Source organism: Chrysemys picta, chromosome 2, assembly GCF_011386835.1.
Source record: "Chrysemys picta bellii isolate R12L10 chromosome 2, ASM1138683v2, whole genome shotgun sequence".
NCBI classification, from domain to species: domain Eukaryota; kingdom Metazoa; phylum Chordata; order Testudines; family Emydidae; genus Chrysemys; species Chrysemys picta.
The window spans coordinates 105598484-105606842 of record NC_088792.1 but is presented as its reverse complement, the minus strand read 5'-3'; positions in this window follow the sequence as shown (position 1 = coordinate 105606842).

The following is an 8359-nucleotide window of genomic DNA, read 5'->3' as shown; positions in this document are numbered from 1 at the left end:
CTCCTTCATTGGAGGTTTTTAAAGGAAGCTGGATAGCCAGCTGCCTTGGATGGTTTAGACACAACAAATCCTGCATCTTGGCAGAGGGTTAGACTAGATGACCCTTACGGTCCCTTCTAACCCTATGATTCTATTAGTAGGGCCATTGCTAGAGTGGAAGATGCTGCCCCACCTGCCATGTACCTGGGAGAGAAAATTCTTCTGTGTGCCCCTTGCTGGGGAGAGGAGTGGGTGGGAGGAATCTGCTGCCTAGTCCCTTCTAGGGTTGCCAATGTTGGTTGGATGTATTCCTGGAGGTTTCATCACATGACATAATCTTTAATTAAAGATTAATCTTTAATTCTTGGAGACTCCAGGACAATCCTGGAAGGTTGGAATCCTCCCTTCCCCAGGAAGATGTGAAGATTCTGTTGCCACTGACCATTCCCGTACTATCGTTGTTGGTGAAGATTCAACTGCAACCTTCATCCTCTACATAGAGTGGTATAAAGTTAATACCATCACCTCTTCTGTAGGGAAGAGGTTGAAGGGCCTTTCAATGGCAGGAGAGTTCAGTACTATCATCTGCCTCCAAGGGCGTGAATCCTGTGATTGTAATACTCACTGGTGACTTAAATAGGCAGAAAATGGGGAAGTGTGTGCCCTCAACAGAGACTACCCCAGTCCAGCCTACACATAGTTATACTCCCCCGTTATCTCAGACATGATGCTAATGTGCACAATGTATGGCAATAAGACTGAGTTTATCTTTAGACATCAAATGCAATTGCATCAATAGTTGACTTTCCCTATTGCTAGCCAGCTTCCATAACACAATGTCAGTCGTTTTATGGCTTAGGGGGTCTATTTAGAACATACCTCCTTAGATGGACATGGCTCTGTTAGCACCTTCGGAATTTCCCATACTTTGTACCTTCCACTTTTGAAGTGATCAAAAAGGAAATTAGCGAAGTCAGAGAAGAAAACTGCTTCAGCAATTCTGGAAATGCTCAGAATCCTTGCTTCTCCTGAGATTGTCTATAAAGTATTAAGAGATTGAGATTGCTGAGGTTCTATGGGAGAGTTATGAATTTCTGCAATATATAGATACATCCCTTTCACAACCCCAAAGCCACCGCTGTCCACACTCCCCACAAGAGTTGTGCTAAACAGATAGTACTGTTGGCTGACTGCCTAGTTTGTTGTGCTACCTCAGCCCTATTAGGGAAGGACCGTAACATTTATTTCACCTTTGCAGCCTGATTTTCAGCCTGGCCTTAACCTGGACCTCTAATTTTACACCCACAGTTTTGCAGTTCAACTTGTCGCTAACATGTCTAATTACTTGATTGTACTCAGGTTAAAATCAATGGAGTTACAGTGGGTTGTTAGAAGAATTTGGTCCCTTTATAGTACTGTACTATTGGCATATAATTATAGTATGTAGCTGTCACACAACAGTGTTAGTATAAAATGTGCCAAAATGCCAGTAGTTACAATCTCTAGTGAGTACATAGGCAGTATTCTGAGCACTGTAGAAAATGTTTTGTAGAGCACAGTAAGGCCATATTTTGCTGTTACTTACATGTTAATGGAGTTACTTAGACTGATAGATTCCAAGGCTAGAAAACATCATTTTGATAATTTGGTCTGATCTCCTGTATAACACAGATCATAGAACTTCCCCCAAAATAATTTCAGGAACATATCTTTCAGAAAAGAGTCCAATCTTGAATTTAAAATTGTTGATTATGATCCTTGGTAAATTGTTCCAATGGTTAATTACTCACTTGACTCACTGTTAAAAACTTACACTTTATTTTCAGTCTGAATTTATCTAGCTTCAATTTCCAGCTATATTCTTTTGTGGCACCCGGGCTCCAGGAATATTCAGGTTTAGGGACCCTGCTCCACTAATATTTGGAGCTGGGTCTCTTCCCCAGCCCTGCCTGGAGCGGGCCCTGGCCCCCGCCTGCCACCCCTCCCCCCGGGCGTCTCCTCCCTTGCCCAGCCACGTCCCTGCCTGAAAGAAAGCAGAGTGCACCTTTCCCGTGCCTGGTTGTGCTGCCGTGTAGTACATTCCTACGCAGAGCAGTATCCTACACTACACCGGCTCCCGGTTCCATAAATTTGTGGAAGAGGACCCCTGGCACTGGGACATGTTACTTCTGGCCCTGCTTTTCGCTGTGCAGGAGGTACCCCAGGCATCCACTGGCTTCTCCCCCTTTGAACTCTTCTATAGGCGGTAACCCTGGGGGATCCTCGACCTTGGGAAGATTGGGAAGAATAATCGACCCAGGTCATGGGGGTGATCTGCTATGTGTTGCAACTGCGGGAGCATCTCCATACTCTGGGGACTTTCACCCAGAGGAATCTGTTACAGGCTCAGTATGTACAAGAACAGCACTACAACAAGAGGGCCAGACTCCGCTCGTTCAAGCTGGGAGATCGAGCCCTGCTCTTGTTACCCTCCCGGGAGTCCAAACAGATGGCCAAGTGGCAGGGACCCTATGAGGTCACCTGATGGGTGGGACCGGTGGACTAAGATCCGGCTACTAGGGAAATGGAAAGAGACAAGTATATACCACATTAACCTGCTGAAGACTTGGGAGGCCCTGCTCTTTACCCCTTTCCCTCTGGAGCCCAAACTGGGACCGCTTCTTGATGGAGCCCTAGAGTCAGGGCTGGCCACAATGGACACCGAGCTGAGCCCTGATCAGTGGGAACAGCTGCAGCGGGTCTTGCAGGCCTTTCCAGAAGTCTTATCCATCTGCGCTGGGCAGGCAGATGTCACACACCACCATATAGCCACTATACTGGGCCAAAAGGTCCGTGACACCCACTGACCCCTCCTGAGGAAGATGTCGGGGGCCATCAGGAGGGAATTAGACACCATGCTGGAACTAGGGGTAGTGGAAGAATCAAGGAGCGAATGGCATAGCCCGATTGTCCTAGTCCTGAAGCTGGACGGGACCACCGCTTTTCTATCAACTTTCGGAAAGTCAACACCATCTGCCGCTTTGATGTGTACCCCATTCACCAGGTGGAGGAGCTCTTGGTTAGGCTAGAAGGTGCTATGTTCCTGTCCATGCTTGATTTGACAAAAGGGTATTGGCAAATACCCCTTACTCCAAACTGCCTTCCCTACTCCATTCGGCCTATTTCACTTTGTGAGAATGCCTTTCAGACGGCATGGAGCCACTGCCACCTTCCAGCAGTTAATGAACTCTATCCTGCAGCCTCACGACCAGTATGCTACGGCATATATTGATGACATCGTGATATATAGCGCCAACTGGGAGGACCATCTCCAGCATGTCACCAATGTGCTAGGAGCCCTAAAAGAGGCCAGGCTCATGGCAAACCTAGCCAAATGTCACCTTGGTGAACAGGAGGTGACCTATCTAGGGTACACAGTGGGTGATGGCAAGTTGCGGCCCCTAGTAGATAAGGTGCAAGCCCTAAAAGACTGGCCTGCTCCCATGGCAAAGAGACAAGTGAGGCACTTCATAGGACTGGCAGGGTACTACCGCCGGTTCATACCAGCTTTCACAACACTGGCAGCCCCTCTCTCGGACCTGACCAAGAACTCGCAACCACAGAAAGTCCGGTGGTCCAAGAGATGCGAGGCAGCATTCCAGACACTGAAGGAATGGCTAGCCCAGGAGCCAGCTTTAACATACCCAGACTTTACAAGGTCCTTCATCCTACAGATGGATGCCTCAGAAATGGGACTCAGGGCCATCCTCTCCCAACAAGTCGATGTGGAAGAACACCTGGTCCTATATCTAAGCCGGAAACTGTTCCCCAGAGAGATCCAATATTCAACCATTAGAAAGAAGCACTAGCCTTAAAGTGGGCAGTGGAGGCCCTGCATTATTACTTACTGGGGAACCCCTTCCAACTAATTACAGACCACGTGCCCCTTTGCTGGCTTAATAGCATGAAAGACACGAACACCCGGATCATGTTTTGGTATTTCTCCCTACAGCCATATAATTTCCGGGTCTTCCATTGACTGGGTAAGGCACACTCCAGTGCAGATTTCTTTTCGAGGCGGGGTAGGAAGGAGGACAAAGAAGGACACCAGACAGATGCCTTCTTGAGTGGGGGTGTGTGACGGGGTGGACTGGCCCTGCACTGGAGCAGAAGGGATTAAAGCAGTGCTCTTAGCAGCCGAAGCCACTCCACCTCAACCCTGCTGGGCATGCTCCAACTGCTGCTTCAGTATAAAAGGGAGCAGCCTAGCTCAGTCTGGGCTGACTGCCAATGAGAAAGGACGCTTGGTAGAGATTCCAGCCCAGGAGTTTTACAGCCCTTACCTACGGGAGTCAAAGAGCCCGAGACCTGGACCAGAATTCTGCCGCCATTGGAACCCCAGGTAGCGTCCAGCGCTGAGGAGCCTGGAGGCCCTGATACCCTATGGACTGCTGCTGCAGGATAGCCGGTAGGAAGTGATCCAGGGAGGGTGAGGGAGTGGTACCTCCCACCCCCATGTGGTCAGAGTGTTTCGGTGGGACTCCCCGATGATCTAGAGGTGGATCACTCTGCCATTGTTAGGGCCCTGGGTCGGGACCTGGTGGAGTTGGGTGGGCCTGGGCCCCCCTACTGGGGCCAGCCACACACACCCTGGTGACAGCCCCCCAGGCACTGGTCACTAGGCCACACCACCCTGCATCCCAGGGTGATTATCTTGACTCCAGTCACTAGGCCACACTACCCTATAGTCAAGGGTGGTTGTATTGACTCCAGCCACGGGGCCACTCTTCCCTGCTGACAAGGGAAGCCCTATTGACTCTGGCCATTGGGTTTCACTTCCCTGTAGACAAGGGAAGTCCCATTAACTCCACCCATTAAGCCATGCTAAAGGGAGTCCTACTGACTCTGGTCATTGGGTCTCACTTCCCTGTAGACAAGGGAAGTCCCATTGACTCCACCCATTAAGCCATGCTAAGGGGAGTCCTACTGACTCTGGTCATTGGGCTGCACTTCCCTGCATACAAGGGGAGTTTCATTGACTCTGGCCATTGGGTTATGTGGCCCCAAGACTGGGCATAACCCCCTTGGCTTCACCGCAGGGTTATCACGCCCTTGCCGCAACTCCAGGGTGACTGGGTGTACAGGCCCCATGACAGTGAGACTCTTCCATCTTTACAATCTGAGGAATAACTGCAGGATTTAACTTTCTCTTAGGAGAAACAAACATAATATCAATTTTAAAGAGATACAGTCATCCTGAAGTCTAGTCAATTTAAAAAAAAAAAAGTTAAAATACTTTCAGGTCCTATACCACCTGTCCCTGGGATCTCCTGACTGTTAAACATAATTGGATTTTCCTATTTTTAAAGATATTGTTCTCTTTCTTAATACTGTGGGAAAGATCCAAATACATAAATGGGAAAACTGGTTAAGTAGGTGACTATACAGGTGAAATGTTAAAGCTATTGCATGCATGGTGCTATCAAAGTAAACAAATTATCAAAGGAATATTTTTTTCTAATTTTTCATTTATAGGTGTTACATAAGTACGTAAAATATTTTCATAAAGAAGTGTTAATTTTAAATTAACGGTGGCCCTTTACATTTTAAATACAGACTATAGCTAGTTTTGCTTTGTCAGTTTTGTCAAGGCTTTGAAGATGAATGTTGAAACACTTATGAATATTATGAGCTTTAATTGATAAGACCAGTGTATGCCTAATTATGATCTCATCTATCAAAAGTTCAGCAAGCATGTTTCTACTTGCCAACCTGACAAATTTAACCAATTTCCTCAAAGTTAATGAGCCTTTGAAAATGTATTCTCATCTAATGAAAATGGCTGGGCAGCCAGGTGTTGCAGCTCCAAATACCTAGTTCTAGTAACTAATTATCATTTCATATTTCTTTTCACAGTCTGGGATTAACCTCTAGTTAATAGCAGATTTCCAGTTACATTAAATTGAAAAAGCAAGATATATTTTCAAGATTTGGGTGCAATTATATACATGCAAATATCTGAAACCCAAATAATCCCCTTTAGTTTTTTATTTGTTTCTCAAATTTAAAAAAAAAAAAAAAAACTAAAGTATTGGGCATTTTGAAGTGAGAGCCATATTTTTTTCTGACTTTCGCTGGCTAACTTGTCTGTTTACCAGAACAAGGCCAAAAGAGAAGGTATAAAGACCAAGACTGTATTCTGGGCTGCCTCCACAGCAACAAACCAGGCAGGGTTTCAATAGGTTGTCTGCTGTGACATGCTGCCAAACTCTTAATAAGATTTTCTTTGTATATTGTTTAATTGTCAGCCAGGGAATGACAGTTGTATGGAATGAAACTGACAGCTTTTTGCCAGAGACCTCAATGTATCTCTAAACAGTGGTACCAAAGCAGATGGTGGTAGTGCAGATATATTTCATAGTAACTGGGACAACAATTCAACCCCAACAGCTGGAGAATGCAAAGATAGATATGTTTGCTTCATTATATATTCGTGCCATAAGTCACATGAAGCTGACACTCCCTGCACTAAATAGAAGTGTCTCTCTCTCTAGTTTTAGTGTCTGAAATATTTATTTATTTTTGTACGTGGTAGTTTCTAGGAGCCTCATTGTGCTAGGCACTGTACAAACACACAACAAAAAGACAGTTCCAACATTGTAGTACTTCCCCATTTGGTACTGGGTAATGAGATGTATACCTTACAAAATCTTGAGCATTAGAGACTTAATTTGTTGTTCACTGGTACTAAGAAATGTATGTTGTCCCATGTGGCATTGGAAAGCAATAGATTGATACAGTTATTTATTTGGTGTATGCAATCTGGTTAAGCCAAGCGAGAGTGTTCTTATCAACGATGTTCAAGACACAAAGACCTCCAGGAAACGGAGTTATTTTGCAGTCAAGGGTGCCATTTAGAGGAGGCACTGGGGGGCTACAGACCCCCCCCCCGCCCGAATTTCATACCCTAGCTTGGAGCAACACTGCTTGCTTCTCTGCCTCCTTCCTTTCCCATTTTTTCCAACACTCTAGTTTTTTGGAGAATGGCAATACCCCAGTGTGGCCATTTATTCTACCATTTAGTCCCACTTGTCTGTGAGAGTCTTTCCTTTGCCTACAATGGGTTTTTGGTCAGATTACCAGGTAAGGCCATAGAGGCTGTTTCACAGAGGAATCAGCATTTGTGTGTATGCCTTGATATTGCCAAATCTCTCCAGGATTGCATTTTTCTAGGACCTTTTTCCCAGAACACCTTTCGAGGAGCTGCTGCTCCTTTACATGTGCAGATACAAGCAGTTGCTGCCCTTAAGCAGCAGCCATTTTATAGCTGAGTGTCTGCTGTGCTCCTCTTCCAACTGGCAAGTAATCTTAGCTCCTGTTTACTTTAATATTTCTGAGGGTGGCAGAGTCTCACAAAACTGAGTACCATCCGTGAATTTCATTGAAGTGATGTTTAGTCTCTCAAGTCCTTCTAACTTAATCCTTTGTATTTATCATATTTGTATCAACCCTTCAGTGCAAACCAATCTGAACAATTTGTAATCCAAAATTTATTATAGATCCATGCTGCTAACATCCATCATTTAATTACACTCTATATAGTGACTTTTTAAGATATATATTTTTTTAAAGTTTGGTACCTCAGCTACTTTTGAGCCATCATTAATTTCATCCCCCCCTTTCTCTCTAATGCCACTTTCTCTCACATACTTTCTCTCTAATGCCACTTTCCCCCTTGATAAACTTTTAAACGTTCATCTTAACCCCCTGTAGTTTAGCATCAGCTCATTTATGTTAGTGGTGAAAGATCAAGTTACAACACAATCTGAAAATTATGATGAATTAGAAATGTAAGCAGAGTCAGGATGAGCTCTACCCTGACATCTGGTGGTGAATTATGGCGAGTGTGGAAAAGAACTCCAGGGGCTGATCTTGTTTGCATAGGCACACCCACTCGCCTGGCAGGAAACAACAGCAACTCAAAGTGGTTACTTTGGCTGGTGTGGGATCCCCAGTTTCTCTGTTATTGGGGCAGGAAGAATAAAGTTTTGTTACCCTGATTCTGTGAATCAAGGCCAGTGGAACTGGTGTATGACAGAAGGACTGAGTGAGTCATTCACCATTACCTAAGTAGCATTTGCTTGTCAAGGGGCATGGGTTACAAAACCCAGTGAATTGAGAGAGGTTGGGGGCAGGTATTGGTACCTGGTGGTGTGGGTCCCTTTTGTGGGCCTGAAACACCAATTGCACCTCCTCCTCTCTCCACTGTTGAATGTCAGAGCTAACTTTGATTCCCTTAGGAGTCTAGTTACGGACTGCTGAGCTGAATTCACTCTGGGCTGATAGTGCACCAGCACTGGGGCTCCCCTACTACTAGCTGAAATCACTAAGAGCTGAAATC